The sequence below is a fragment of the Colobus angolensis genome, unplaced genomic scaffold (assembly GCF_000951035.1).
Source record: "Colobus angolensis palliatus isolate OR3802 unplaced genomic scaffold, Cang.pa_1.0 Scaffold292, whole genome shotgun sequence".
NCBI classification, from domain to species: Eukaryota; Metazoa; Chordata; class Mammalia; order Primates; family Cercopithecidae; genus Colobus; species Colobus angolensis.
The window spans coordinates 313,594-330,367 of NW_012116177.1; the positions used below are offsets into that span (position 1 = coordinate 313,594).

A 16,774-nucleotide genomic window follows, 5' to 3' on the forward strand; every position below is an offset into this window, starting at 1 on the left:
GCAGCAAACGTGTAAAAGGCAGATTATCTGTCCTCAAGTAGCTTCTGCTAAAACTTGTTCATGGTTATGAGGATGAAAGAAGGAAAACAATTGTTCTGGTCATCTTTGTAGTTTTGCTTTGGGAATTAAAATGAAAATGAAAGAATACCCCGTAAACACAGAAATTTTATTATGTAATCCACATAATAAATAAAATTCTTTAGTAACACCTTGCTTCGTAACCATTGGAAAATCAGAGTCCTCCTCTCTCCTTGGGTTTTTTAATGCTGACTTTACCAGCCACACAAATTTTACCTGATTTTAAAATTTCATAAGCTAGCTTCAAAGCAAAAAACAAGCTAAGATACAGTATGAGTTGCTTTAAATGGATATATATGTATTTTAGACTTTTATTTTAGGTTCAGGGGTACATGTGAAGGTTACATAGGTAAACTCATATCACTGGGGTATGTTGTACATATTATTTCATCACCTAAGAATTAAGTCCCGTATCCCATAGTTACCTTTTCTGTCCCCTCTCTGCTCTCACCCTCTAACCTCAAGTAGATCCAAGGGTTTTCTTCTTTGTGTCCATGAGTTCTCATCATTTAGCTCCCACTTATAAGTGAGAACATATGGTATTTGGTTTCTAGCCCTGAGTTAGTTTCCTGAGGATAAGAGCCTCCAGCTCCATCCATGTTCTTGCAAAAGACTGGATCTTATTATTTTTATGGCTGCATAGTATTCCACGGAGTGTATGTACCACATTTTCTTTAACTAGTCTGCCACTGATGGGCATTTAGGTTGATTCCATGTCTTTGCTAGTGTTAACAGTGCTGCAATGAACATTTGTGTGTGTGTGTATTTATAGTAGAATTATTTGTATTCCTCTGGGTATATACCCAGTAATGGGATTGCTGGGTCGAATGGTAGTTCTGCTTTCAGCTCTTTGAGGAATCACCATACTGCTTTCCACAATGGCTGAAGTAATTTACACTCTCACCAACAGTATATAAGTGTTCCCTTTTTTCTGCAACCTCACCAGCATCTGTTATTTATTGACTTTTTAATAACAGACATTCTGACTGGTGTGAAATGGTATGTCATTGTGGTTTTTCGATTTGCATTTGTCTAATGATCAGTGATATTGAGCTTTTTTTAATATACTTGTTGACCACATGGATGTCCTCTTTTGAAAAGTGTCTGTTCATGTCCTTTGCCCACTTTCTACTGGAGTTGTTTTCGTCTTGTAAATTTAAGTTCCTTACAGATGCTGGATATTAGACCTTTGTCAGATACACAGTTTGCAAATATCTTCTCCCATTCTGTAGGTTGTCTGTTTACTCTATTGTAAATGGATATATTTTAACATTTCATGCTTGTAACATTTAACATAAATCTGTGCTACAGAGTCTGTAGTCTTTTTTTCACTGCTTTTAAAAAATTAGATGACTGGCCCTCCTCATAGGAAAAGCATAGGTTGTAATGAGTATGCAGATCTTTTCCTTTTCTCTATCTGACTCAATTTGGTTGAAAAGACATAAAAACTGATATGGTCAGCCTAAAGACAGTTTTTAATTCTACTTTTTAAAATTCATTTTGATTTTAAATTTTTAGAAACTAAAAATAAAACGGTATTTATTGTGTACAGCAGGATGTTGAAGTATACATACATGTGGAATGTTAAAACTAGCTTATTAACAAATGCGTTACTTAACATAGCTATCGTTTTTGTGGTGAGAACCCCTAACATCCACTCTCTGCATATTTCAAAAATATATTATCATTAATGATATTCACTATGCTGTGCAACAGATTCCTTGAACTCATTCTTTCCATCTAATTATATATTCTTTAACCAACATCTTCCTATTGATTCACTTTCAGTTCTGTGCTAAGCTTTCTAGATAGAGCTTTATTGGTACAGAAAAAGAGCTGAAGAGGAATGCATTTCTACTCTATACCTTTCAGGAACCACTTGATAAGCTATGTTTAAATTCTGGTTATGAGTAGAATGAGACTAAGTAATTTAGGCATGTTTAATTTTTCAATAATCAGAAGTGTTTAAATGCTATTGTTAAGTTTAATGGAGTAACTAAAAAAGGAATTACTTTCAATGACTAGTTCTTTTTTCTTTGAAATAATGCTTAGTTCAAAAAATGGCATTTAATAGAAGAAATAAATTGTCCTGATTTTGTAACTATGAATAAGATTGGAGAAATATTAAAACAGGCATTCACTGATACTTAGTTGGATAATACTGCTTATGTCAAATCAACTAGAAGAGATGAATCTTACTTCCAGTATGTCTTCTCTCATGTGTGATGAGCCTCTGTTACTGCAGTGATGTGCACAATTTGAAATAAAGCACAATCCTTCGTGTCAGCACTTAAAGGCTTTTTTTGACAATAAGCAAAATGTTAGACATTTCAGTGTGAATAGATCTCATGATCCAGAAAATACGAGCAGACAATTTAATTGTTCTTGACTGTAAAAATTAAATCTGATACTAAATTTAATCCAGGAATCTATTCATGTAGGGTTTTCCCCCCATTTTAAACAAAAATTAAACTTGCATGCCTAAGCATCTACATTGATGAAACATTCAGGAAGAAAATTCATGTTATATGATTTACAACCTATCCTCCTTACTCCCTGATTTCTATTAATTCTATTCTTTGGCTTTCCTCACTCCATCCATTACCATGCTTAAGTCCTCTCTATCCTAAAACTTTTTCAACCAAAACCTTGTCTTGGGCCATCATTCTCTCTCCTTCACCTCCAAGGCTCTGAAAAATTCCCCTGCCTGTGGTGGGTGCGTAGTGTTTGTTGAGGAGGAGCTTAGGTTGGTGGCTGGGCTGAAGGGGCATTGAAGCTGTGTTTGTAGCAAGCATGCTGTTTTTGAATTGGCATGGCTTAAAAATACTCTCAGAAATTTTCACACTCAATGGTTTTCACTAGTGCCCTAAGGAAGACTGAGGTTTTTTGCCTTTCTGTCCTCAGGCTGCTGCTTCCCTCCCCAGGCCCGCACTCAGTGGGAGGCCTTCTCAGGACTCTGGCCAATCTTTTTTAAATTAGCATCAGGGGAGGTCCATGTAGAAAAGCCCTCAACGGGTATGAATTCACCACCGGACTGATGCCCTATGGGGTTCTGTATTCTCTTGCCTGCCCACATTCAACACTTAGCAATTTGCTGACAATTTTTAGCTCAGTTCTTCTTACTAGTGTCCAGCATCACCTGTCCCAGGTAAGCAAGCCCAACCTTGGAGATGCCTTTCCTTCCTTAGATTTCAGGCTAATTGGTTATACTGAGATATCAGCTCTCTGATGGATTGAAGAAAATCATGAATTAGCAGAATGTGTGGTGTTTTTTGTTCTTGTTGTCATCAGAGTGAGCTCTTTGCTCTTTCTTTCCTTCTACCAGAAAAAAAGTTAGATACTATTATAGTATCTATTTGAACTAGGTCTTGAAGGACTATGAAGATGTCAACCCAGAGTGGAGGGAGACAGAGAACAATGAGTAGAGACTAGTCTTGCTGATGTGGAGGGTTCAGGAAGGAGAGTAATTAGGGTTTGACTGTAATGGGCCTTATATGGTAGCTCGGTAGGTCGTTAGAGAATCTGAATATGATCCTGCAGGGCAAACAATGGGGAGCCACTTAAGGTCAGAGGAGAAGGGGATAACTAAGGTTGTAAACAAATTATTTAATTATTCATTCACTCAAAGAAAGCACCTGTTGCTTACTATACGTTAGGAATACTGCTCCACGAGAGAAATACAGTGATGGCTATGACACAGTTCTACCCTGCTGAGAGCTCACAACATGGCCAGGAAACAGACACAGAAACTATTCACAATGTGACAAGTGTTCAAAGCAGAGTTATGTGCAGAGTGATGACAAGCACAGGTGGGAAGGTTGAAATCTGGAGTCTGGCAGAGCAAAGGGCCAGGGAGAGCCTCATTAAAGAGGGGTCATTGAGTTAGATCCCGAAGAAGAAAAACAAGGGCTCACCAGGTAGAGAAGGACATAATAAGTAATCACAGAAAAACCTTCAGGAAATACACGACTTATTGGGAGGATCATATTTCTGTGAAAGTAAATAATGCTGAGGTTATATCATTCAACTATAGAAAAAGGATCAAATCCTTAAAGCACCATATTAAAAATGAATGTTATTGTATAGCTGTATTTTAGGACTGATTACAGTCAACACTTACCTTCTCAGCTAGGATTTTGGAAGACTGAAGTAATGATAACAAAAATATTAAAATGAACGTAAAATTAATACCAAACAGAGTATAAAGCTCGTTAAGTAATCTGATGGTATTTTAAACTATGAAAATAAACAGATTTGACCTTCAAGGTAGAAAAGACATTAATAAAAACTAACCAAAGTATCAATCATGAAGACTTTATTTAGCCAGATGCAATTTCAACATATTTCTCTGGCAGAGGTATATACAACAGTCACACAAAAAGCATGGTGGGAAGGAGGGGATAAGAAAATCACTTTAGAAAATGTCCTTTCTGGCCAGGTGTGGTGGTTCATGCCTGTAATCCCAGCACTTTGGGAGGCCAAGGCAGGCAGATCACCTGAGGTCAGGAGTTCGAGACCAGCCTGGCCAACATGGCGAAACCCCATCTCTACTAAAAACACAAAAATTAGCTGGGCATGGTGGTGTGTGCCTGTAATCCCAGCTACTCGGGAGGCTGAGACAGGAGAATAGCTTGAACCCAGGAGGCGGAGGTTGCAGTGAGCTGAGATCACCCCACTGCCCTCCAGCCCGGGCAACAGAGCAAGCCTCCATCACAAAAAAAAAAAAAAAAAAAATGTATTTTCTGGCTAGGCATGGTGGCTCATGCCTGTAATCCCAGTACTTTGTGAAGCTGAGGCAGGGGGATTGCTTGTGGCCAGGAGTTCGAGACCAGTCTGGGCAACATGGCCAGACCTCATCTCTACAATAAACAAAAACAAAAAAAATCAGTCGGGCACGGTAGCATGTGCCTGTAGGGCCGGGTAGTCAGAAGGCTGAGGCGAGTGGGTCCCTTGAGCTCAGGAATTTGAGGCTGCAGTGAGTTATAAGAGTACCGCCACTGCACTCCAGCCTGGGTGACAGAGTGAGACCCTGTCTCAAAGAATAAGAAAAGAAAATGGTTAATTTATTTTCTTCTAGGAATGAAACAATCCTCACCTTTTAAAGTATCACATATGCTTATTGGCTTCAACCTAATGACTGGATTAATTCCAATCACACAGGAGAATACTGTCTTCATTTTACATCCTCACCTTGCCTGTTAGCATGGTGCACTATCAACATTTTTTGTAAGAATATTACCTATGATCATATACAGGTGAAATTCTGAAAGTCAACATTAATGATTACATTTTAAAATACAATACCGTTACAGAAAATGAAATGTGCCTGCTATCTAAAACAAAATAAAATATAACAAAACCAAACAAATCCTGAAGCCAAGTTACAAAGCAACTTCACAAATTCTACTTAAAATCAATGGGGTTTTGCTAAAAAATAAGGTAAACTTGTGGGAAGTACTACTTATAAAACAGTAACAAAAGATAAAAGACTTGATTTTATAGACAAGTTTTTGTAATTTACCAAGCTATAAATCTAACTTATAAAATTCTTTAATTTACCAACACATTGATAAAGATGGCTGGATTACTGAGGTCTCACATAATTCAGTGCATAATTTAGAAAGAAAGCTTTAAAAATTATGATTTGGGCTGCGCACGGTGGCTCAGGCCTGTAATCCCGGCACTCTGGGAGGCCAAAGTGGGCAGATCAAGAGGTCAGGAGATCGAGACCATCCTGGCTAACATGGTGAAACCCCGTCTCTACTAAAAACACAAAAAATTAGCCAGGCATGGAGGCGGGCGCCTGTAGTCCCAGCTACTCGGGAGGCTGAGGCAGGAGAATGGGCTAAACCCGGGAGGCGGAGCTTGCAGTGAGCTGAGATCGTGCCACTGCACTCCATCCTGGGTGACAAAGTGAGACTCCATCTCACAAAAAATAAAATAAATAAATAAATAAAAATAAAAATTATGATTCAATGCAGCAATTGCATTTCTGGGCGTTCCCCCAGAGAAAAGTATACTTATGCTAAACTGTACATACGTATTCATAGTAACTCTATTTGTAGTAGCTATAAGTTAGAAACAGCAGGTGAATGGTTAAGCAAACTGTGGTACATCCATATTATGGAATACTACTTGGCTATAAAACAGAACAGACTACCCATACATGCAGGAACCTGGAATAATCTCCAAAGAATTATGCAGAATGGGAAAAAATATCCAAAATTACATACTTTATCAACGTATTTATATGTTTTTTCTTTGGAGCTAGAGTTTCACTCTATTGGCCAGGCTGGAGTGCAGTGGCACTACCATAACTCATTGCAGCCTCAACCTCCTGGGTTCAAGCAATCCTTCTATCTCAGCTTCCCAATTATCTGAGACTACAGGCACCTGCCACCACACGCAGCTAATTTTTAAAACTTTTTTTAGAGACAGGGTCTGCCTATGTTGCCCAGGCTGGTCTTGAACTCTTGGCCTCAAGCAATCTTCATATCTTAGCCTCTCACAGTGCTCAGATAATAGGAGTGAGCCACCGTGCCCACAGTTTGTTTTTTGGAGACAGGGTCTCACTCTTTCACCCAGGATGGAGTGCAGTGGTGAGATCATGGCTCACTGCAGTCTTGCCCTCCCAGGCTCAAGCCATCCTCCCACCTCAGCCTCCTCAGTAGCTTTAACTACAGGTGTATGCCACTAGCATTCTTAAAATGACAAAACTATAGATGTGATGAACAATGAATGGTTGCCAGAGACTTAGGAGTGGATGAGGGTAGGCGAGATGAGCTTTGTGGTGATGGAAATGTTCTGTATCTTGATATTATCAATGTTAATATCCTGGTTGTGACATTGTATTACAGTTTTGCAAGATGTTACCATTGGAGAAAAACGATAAAAAGGGTACACAGGATCTTTCTTTCTGTAAATTTTATTACAGTAATTATATGAGGTTGGGAGAGGGACAACCAAAATGTATAAGAACATTTCTATCTACTATATTAAGACCAAACAAAGGTTTACTTACTATACCAACTAGGTCAAAACAAGCTACAAAACTTCGTTTTGTTACTCTTAACATTTATGTAATTTTATAGTACCAATAATACCCTTAGCATTTTTGTAACATTTCCCCTTTGAAAAACTTCATGTGCTTTAAATTATATCTACTTCTGTCTTCAACTCTTCAGCTGACTATACAAAGATATTACTGATTCACAAAAGGTATGGATGCAGAAAGTTTGCTCAACATCACACTTTCAAAGCTTAGTTTAGTCTTGGTGCTTGATGGGTGCCTAGTAATAGTACGATAAAGAGCATTATGAAAACTCATCTCACTGTGGTTATAATCCAGGCAATTAAGGTTAAAATGAACATGAACCAATCTGTTTATAATCTTCTCATTTAATTTCTTTTCTTTCTTTTTTCTGAAATGGAGTTTCACTCTGTCACCCAGGCTGGAGTGCAGTGGTGTAATCTCTGCACACTGCAACCTCTGCCTCATGGGTTCATGTGATTCTTTCACCTCAGCCTCCCACGTAGCTGGGACCACAGGCGCCTGCCAAATGTTGTTTTTCTTTTTTGTATTTTTAGTAGAGACAGGGTTTCACCATGTTGTCCAGGCTGGTCTTGAACTCCTAATCTCAAGTGATCCACCTGCCTCAGCCTCCCAAAGTGCTGGGATTACAGCCTGAGCCACTGCACCCGGCCATTAATTTCTTTACTAAAGAATTTGGTATAATAAATTATTTATCTAGCAAGTTGTATTACAAAAGCATTTTTTAAAAAAGTCTAAATAGTTTTTTCCTTTGAAACATGCAGGATAAATGGTATTAGGGTCTCAGACCAGTTTACAAAAGGACAGAGGATAAGTATTAAGCACAGACAGACAAGATTATCAAAGAGTAGTAGGTGAGGGTGTTCAAAAGTAGAAGTCAAACTCATTCATTCACTTAAGGTATGGAGAATCGCTGAAGGTTGAGATTAAGTCACGCAGAAAGATAAAGTCCCTGCTGTTGAGTAGCTTAGAGCAGGACTATGTTCCCATGGAACTGATATACTGTAGTTACACTACAGGATGGGAGATTTACGGATTAGTGTCGCTTCTATGAAAAATTATATTCACAGTTCTAAACCATATTTTGGAAGATTGACACTTGCCAATATACTATCCAAAGATTTCAGACTGACACTTATTTTTCATCTGTTAACAGTGTGAATTAGACCTTTAACATCTGAGTTGTTTATCACAAGTCTCAGACTAATAGCATTAATAGTTCTTGTGAAGTCCAGTTCGATTTTCTGATTCCTTATTCAGTGCCTTTTTTAAACAGACTTACTGCTTATGTAGTCATCGCCAAACTGATAGTAAGTGAAAAATTCCCATCAGTGCATCATTCTGAGATTCAAGGTAGAGTCAGTGAGACCATTTACTCTAGCATATGTCACAAGAGATTTTAAAACATTCTGTTTATTCCTAACAATGGGAGGGAATATTCTCAACAGTAAGTTTGCCTTATAAAGGCACACAAACAGAGAATACAAGAAAAGCAAAAAACACAGTAAACCAAAATACTGCTGTATGAAAAATAAAAATAAGAACTTAATAAAATGGCAGATCTTAAGGCATAAATTATGATTTCTCATAAATAATGTATTGCCATTATGATTAATTATTTCACATAGGCTATATGGTAAAGTGTTTCAAGAGATACAGCCAAAATAATCAAGTTCATAATTAAAATTTGTTTTGAAATCACTATTTATCTTTGGTGCAGACTTACCCCAAAGAAAGCTAATGAGAGTGGTTAATGCATATCTCCAGAATCGGGTAATTTATCATGTAATACACAACTAAGCAAGTAGAAGTATGAGCTAAAACCTGGTTATTTTATAGCTCATCCTTAATACTTAAAACAATTTTACATGTTTATTTATATACCAACATTTCTAGGACAATCTTCTCTACCTTATGTGTCTTATCTTTCCCAACCAGATTTAAAAATGTATCATGGATTCCTTAAAGACTGAGACTCCCATTACTGAATCTAACACAGACAGTAAGTATCCCTGGAGGAAGTCATCTTTTTTGGCCATAAGGCCTATCAGAGTCTGATATGGAGCAGGGGACTAAAAAATGTTGGTTAAAAGGAACTAAAATGAATCATTTCAAATAAGTAGTATGGTTTTAAATAAGTATGCAAAACGAAACACAATACCTCACACACAGTAGGACTCCAACAAATATCTAAAGTAATAATTGTCTACAGTCCCCTCACTTGCACCCCTAGTGGTATAGAGGAATAAAGTTACCTTTAACTCATCAAACAGTCCCTGTTTCCCACTCAACCCAGGGTATAGGTATCAGAAGACATGATCCATTTTACTGCAAAGTGGTAAATAATGGTTTGTTTTACATGAGTGTTTACAATTCTCATGAAGGTATGGGAACAACAGCCAGTTCTTCAAGGGTTTACTTTCATTGTGACATTGACAATTCATTTAATACTGCATACAATAGTAGTATAATTAATGCTTCCCTTTGCAAATAATGTCCTTATTGCATTAGCAAAGGGGAAGAGCTAACCTCAATACTTTTTAAAAATTGTTTTATAGATTTATACATACTAGAGTTCTGTAGGGACTTTTTTTCCCCCACAAAGGAAGAGAACAAGGTCTACAAGAAACTTTCATCACTGAATTTTTAAATTACTTTTTATAGAAGAGCACAAATCCAAGTAAAAAATTATCCTCATGAAATGTGTCACAATTTCTGAACACTGGTAGATTGTCTATTTGTAATAATTAGAGTTGAATGAAAAGTACCTATATTCTATGAGATATGGATTAGTGAGTTCCCTATGAACCTAAAGTATTCATACAAAATGTTTTCAGAGGAGCGACTCTGTGTCAGTTGTTTAACTTCTCTGAGGACAAATCAAACCATCTGAGCAAGTAAGAAGTGGGTCATTCTCACTGTAACAAGACTAGTCCCTTCTAATCACCACCCTAAATCCCCTTTCTTGTTTCTATGCAACTTCTAGAAAATGTAGTCTCAATCAGAGGTGAAGTCTCCAGTGTGCACAGGGGACTGGTTGTAGATAAATGAGTCCCAGAAGGCAGGGCTGTGACAAACTGCAGACGTGCAGCTCCATAAAGGCTCACTGCTCAGCTCCTGCCCCGGGGAGCCCCAAGGATCCTCACTCCTGGAGCACTTCACATCACTATCACACAAGACACGGAGCCACTGACTCAGCCACAAAGGGGTCACAGGTTTGTCTGGCTGCGACACTTACATTTTCAGGAGCTGAGAATTTCAAGTATACAACTTCAATTTTCTCTCCTTATCCCAAAGGGTAAATTGTCATAAATCCTTGGGAAGACAGTACATTCTTGCTGAGGAAAAAATGTAACGGCTTGATGTTCTAAGAGTTGCGAAATGTAAGTACTAGAAGGACTCCAGAGAGCATCTGGACCAGCTCCCTCATTTTATAGACAAGAAAACTAAATCCCACGAGAGTTAAATGACTTGCTCATGGGACACACACCTGCAGAGTGGCAAAGCCAGGACTAGAACTAGAGCCTCTTGATATCTGTTTAACCACTGTCTGTTGATTTATATCATGTATCTTCCAAACCTCCTTCCTCTTTTTTAGCCTTTCTTGATTTGGGAGTCTCCTGCTGATTTCAGATATCCATTTATTTATTTTTTCAACTGTGATCACTTTCAGACAGAAAAGCCAGCTTAAAGAGTTAACTTACAAGTTGCATTTGGGCAAATGGCGTTAAATGATCAATAGTTTCTAACGCTTTATTCATGTACTGACTAGCACAGACATTTTATAAAATGACTACTACCTGGGATTACAAATGCAATAATTGTATACATTCTCCTATACTTGTTGGCTAGTGGTGGTTAATGCCTCTCCAAGTATTACCTACCCCAAGAAGCTACAACTTCCTTACTTAAAAAGGCCCTTAATTACTGTGCTGGATTCTCTTTCTTACAGACAATGTCCTGCAAACTATCAAGCTCATACTGGTTCTCTTCAGCAGTTTATTTCTTCCCTGAAATATTCTGTTGAAATCCATAATCATTTTGACAAAACCCACACAGAAAGCAAGCCAATATTTCCCTGGCATTTGGTAAATGCGGCAGAAACCATCATAAAGCACCACAATGTAAAAATAATGATTTAAATGTATTAAGTGCTGGCTCTGAGCCAGTTCCTGTTGTAAGCACTTTACATGTATTAATTCATTTAATCTCCACAAAAACCATATGAAGTGGGTACTTTCATCACTCCATCCTACAGATGAGCAAAACGAGGAACACAGAGTTTATACAATCTGCCAGGTTATACAGCTAGCAAGTTGCAGTGCCAGAATTGGACCCTGACAGTAAGGTTGCTAACCATGACACCTCACTACCTTAATGACACTTCATGAGCCTCACTGAATGTGAAGGTGAAATCTCAAGCACTTTCCCTGGCCAAAACTACCATATGTAATCTTGGAGTAGGGTAGAGGTAGCAAGACTTTGAAAACATGTACTTCATCCCTTCCCCTCACTTCCCAAAATGATATTGTTTTAAAATAAAACAAAACAATTAAAAATGAATGTGAAGAAGGTTCAAAGTCTCAAAAGAGAAATTCAACATCCTTGCTGCCATGAATTGAGATTCAAGAGGGAAAAGTATATTTAAGTTTGGAAAAGTTGTTTTTTCTTTCTTTCTTAAGAAAAATTTTTAAAAACCACTGTGAACTTCAGGAATCTTGAGCTAAAAATGTAACTTAGATCAATATAATCCAAACTGTATTTTTCAAAGGAGGAAACTATCATCCAAACATTAAATGGTTTGTCAAGGTAATAAGGTTTAATGGCAGATCTCCTAATTTCTGATTTGGGATACTTTTTACCTCCCTCATGCTTGCAATTAAAACACAGCTTGCAATGGGACAAAACTTCACATACCACCTAGCCAGTGTTTCAAAAGTTTATTTGTAAACCGATTGTGGGTTTCTATGAAAAACTGCATTCCAAGTTTCCAGCCAGGCCCTAAAAGTCTGCATAGTACCCTGATAGCCTCATTTCAAATACACATTTTACCTAATTTTCATATACAGTATCATTTTTGTGTCAAACCCCACACCTGTTTTAAATTCAACCTGGAATACAGGACACCAATATCTACAGGTTATGCACATGGCCTCAGGTCACAAGGAGCTTCCTCTGCCTTGCCAAGTCGACAGATGTAGTGATGGCATAGTGTGTGTGTGTTGTGGCGGGGTGGTGGGGGCAGTTTAGGGCCACAGATTAAGGAAGAGCAGTACTAACACCATTGAATATTTGCAACTCACCAAATTTATATTTAGTGGAGAGGAAACTATAGAAGTCAAACATGCCTCGGATGTCAAAGAAAAGTGGTTCCCCTGGCCCCCTCCCTCCCTACCCTACATTGTGAGTTCTGGATTTTGTGAGGACTGTATCATTCTATATCTAGCTACCTGGACTGGCACCCACCCAACCACCAGGCATTATTCCATTCAGGAAAAATGCTTTGCAATCACATGACTTACAATAACTCAGACACTTCCATATTTTAATTTATAATATTTAGTAGTAATAATATCTCACAATGCAATCCCTAACATTTTATCAGCTGCAATGAATCATTATATGAGAGTCATAATAAACTATAATGTTATCAAGACTCTGAATAATAAAATGATCAGTGATATAACCAACATTTATTGGTATATCAAATAAATCTAAATTATGAAAAGGAAAAAACAGGTCAATGATGAAGAAAATGTCTGCAACATTCCTGAGTTTAATTGAAGATCACCATCATGTAACATCCCCAATTTAGTAATGGTAACATAGCACACTAAATTAAGATAATTCCACTGAATTATTAAAGTGACAATGTAAGAAATATTTGAATGTTGTGCAACTTCTGAACTGAAACCAGCAAGTACGTTCTTGGCAACTCAGGGCCTGACTACCTTACCCTGAAATAACCCTGTTATTTCTTATCACTGAGCATCGAACTGACCTGCTGACTGCTATCATCACTTCCATTGATGTAAGAAAGAAAGCTTACATCCATGTATCTTAAAAGTTTTCCTTCTTTTCTCCATTTGCAGCTGTCTGTAGTACTGTCTGGCTGTGAAACAGTTATTTAATTCTCCAAACATACCCAGTCCACTGGTGTTATGTTTCAGATTCTTCTTCCCCTTTAGTGCAGGATGGGCACTACAGAATCATTTCACACATTGAAGGAGTAATTATCTCCCTGTACACTTGAAGGCGTGAAGGCAAACTTCCCAAACTGACATGCAATTCCATAGGCATTTATGCCCTAAAATAACCCTATAATAACCTCTGTTTTACCTTCCATTTAAGAATGAAGATATGATGTTCATTTTAGAATTAAGGAAGGTAGGGAATTACTGCTCAATTGAAATAGAAAAAACACACTCGATTACAGAGCATTCTCGAAATACCTTAATATTTCAAAAGAGTCAGGTAAGAGGCTAGACTTACCTGATGGTTGGCATCATCCAGGGTATGAATATTATTTAAATTGATCCCTGAGTAACAGCATGGAAATTACTCAGGTCAAAAATTGGCAATAATTGCATTTTTAAAAATTAAAGTGAGTTTCAAATTTTTACATTAAATTTACTTTGCCTATTTACAAGAAAAGGAAGAAAACTGTGATTCTGATTTAAACCTAATCCAAATACTCAAGGTCATACAAGTGCTAAAGTTTTTATTAAACTGAATTTGGTAGTAGTTTCTTTAAATTCATATTATGTCAGAACTAGTCACAAAATTAGATTTGATTTATTCAGCTTATAAATGCGTTATTGCTGCAATAAAGTATATAATTTTACTTTCTGGTTGAATACTAGCTGCCCCTAGTTTCTTCTTCCCTTGTTTTCCATCGATATTCTCTGCTCCCTTACCTCCCTCCAAAAACAATACAGGTAAAAAATAAAATAACTGGATACTTCGCTTCCCCAACTTAGACTCTTCAGTATAATATATAAGACGCCAGATGCAGCACCCTCTCCTTACATAATAGTAGGGGGTGGGGAGGGAATGTACTTTGGTCAAAATATGATTTCGGTTATTTTCAATTGTGTAGGATCTCTAGTTGAAAAACTTCCTCTCTTCAAATATCTGTAACAAATAGAAAGCATTTCTAACCGAAAGGTTACCTTTACCTGAAGCAGGCAAAACTATTTGCGCAGCCAATTGTGTGTGTGTGTGTGTGTGTGTGTGTGTGATCCATACATCTGAACAGGGTTTTCAATTTCTAATGCGGCAGGGAAACTAAATTTGCTTTTACTTCCTCATCTTGACATCAAGTCAAATAAGCACGGGTTAAGCATGGGTTAAACTCTGCTGTAATATGATATTGTTACATAATAAAAGTTTCCTGTTAGCATTTACGAACACCTCCCAATATCCTCCACAGTGTTACTGGACACAAATTAAACCTCTAAATTAGAAGATTCACTGATTATGCACACAGCTGAAAAACAACGTAGCAACCAAAAGATAAACCTTTCTGAGTGCAAAATATTTTTTTTCTATTTTTTTTTTCCTTTCTGTTGAGTCCTTAACTAAAGGCTCCTATTTGATAGTTTTTGATGTCCTTGATCTACACAAAGTAGGTGTTGGAAGAAAGCTGATTGGTCAGACAACTGACTTATTATTTTACTGAATCTGACATAAAATAACCAGGTGCAAAGAGGTTTATCATAAATGCAACCTCCCAAGCAAATTGTGTCAAATAAAAACACACACATGATGCTTTTCAACATCCGGAAACACTTATTTCAGACATTAGTTGTTCTCGTTTTCATGTTGCCATTTTCCGTAACTGTTTCACAGGCACCAAAACGAAGATACTCTCACAGCAATATACTGCATTCAAGAAGACAAGCATTCTTCTAGTTTCTCTTTTAAAATAAAAAGAATCTAAGCTCAATTCTCGGGAACCATTTTCTGTCAAAATTTTGCTCTCCCGTATTAAGGAAAACAAAATTTGACCAAAAATGCCTACTGACCATCATTGATTTTACACGTAAATAATTACCGTTCTTTAAAAGTTGTAGGGCAGCATTTATTTTTTTTTTCAGTCAAACTCAGTAACAAAGAACTGAGACCTCCACTAATAAATAACATCTTGAAATATACATGATTGTGGTGTCCCCGTGTTACTTTCAATGGTAACTGACACGCCCCGAATTTAACTGTACCAGACAGTTCTATCTGTCCCATCGCTGACCAAACAGTGCTTCTCTGTTTCTATTCATTATGTATTATACGAAGTCTAAACACAGCCCAGTATGACCAGGGAAAAAATTACACTTCTTAGGATACCAAAGTGATGCATTCAAGATCTCTCTTGCAATACATGCCCGTCCATAAGCACTAACAGGCATTTTTCTGATAGAGCTAAAATATGTTGGCTCCAAGCTCATTACTCTATGAACCTTCAGGTCCCCTGTTCCTGTTGGTTCTCAGAAAACCCTGGTAAAAACCAGGCACTATCCAAACCTTGCACACCAAACTTGCAAACAGCCTTGTGCAATGATCAATAACCTTGGCCACAGAGTCATCGGCCCCAAATTCACGGTCCTGAAGACCAATGCAGCAAAAACCCAGACGAAATGCTAGCTGGAGCCCCAAAGAATTACCGCGCTCCCCCTCTGCCGCATGGAGGGAAGCAATGGGAGAAGAGGAGTGGAATGAGGCTCACCAGCTCCGAAGATGCTCCGGTGACCTCTGGCTGCGCGGCGAGAGCTGGGGAGGGAAGGCGCTAGTGCAGCCGCGGCGGGCTGTGTGGACTCTGCCCCTGGTGCATTCCTCGCATTCCTGCACAATCTGTCGCCAGCCCAGGAGCCGGCAGCGCGCGTCCCCCGCTGTACACACACACCTGACTACCGCTGCGCCCCGAGCGGCCACTGCCGCCGCGGCGCCTCCACTTCCCGCGCTCGCGGTGTGTCGCACACAGCCAACACGCAGCCAAATCCCGGCCCCGCCGCTAGCTCTCCAGGTGGCGGTCCAGGGGAGAGGGCCGGCAGCCTCAGCAGCCGGTGGGGGGGGATACCAGATCCGCCAGGGAGGTGCCGCAGCTCCGCTTCAACTCCTGGCAGGGAGAGGAGGAAGCGGCGGCGCAGGAGGGCAGCGGCGAGGCTCCCGGCTGGGAAGCCGGGAGGGGTGGAGCGTGAGGATCCGCGGCCAGTAGAGAGGGGCGCACTGGGCAGAGGGGGTGGGCAGGACCGGCAAGGAGTGCAGGACTTCGGGGAGAAACGCAAGACCGCGCGGGCAGCAGGGGCGTGGGAAGACAGGGAGGGGGGCAAGGTGCAGGATTTGGGGCTGGAACGACAGCCAGCCAGCCCCGAAGGCTGAGGAGGGCGGGCGTCCTGTGGTGTCGGGGGCGCGGGGCGGCAGGCAGCGGGGAAGCCGCCGCGAGGGCGTCCAGCAAGGCTCAGTGCGGCGCTCAAGTTCGGGGCTGGGGGCTCCTGATCCGCACAGCCCAGCGTAGGCAGAGGTCGTGTGCGGCGCGTACGGCAGACGAGGGAGAGGAATCGCCGGGAAAAGCAAATGGAGGGTGAAACTTGTGCGCCTGCCGGGGGGAGGGGAGCAGCAGGCGAGTGCGGGCAGGAACACGAGGCGGGG

At 39.5% G+C, this 16,774-nt stretch overlaps 1 protein-coding gene across 1 annotated transcript in view; it reads right to left on the bottom strand.

Moving 5' to 3' along the window:
* PKP4 (plakophilin 4) overlaps positions 1 to 16,717 on the bottom strand; it is a 243,014-nt gene extending 226,297 nt beyond the window's left edge. Inside the window, exon 1 of the mRNA XM_011949180.1 lies at positions 15,852 to 16,717. The gene's annotated coding sequence lies outside the window, so the exon portion shown is untranslated. The remainder of the gene's footprint in view (positions 1 to 15,851) is intronic.
* Between the last annotated feature and the right edge of the window lie 57 nt (positions 16,718 to 16,774).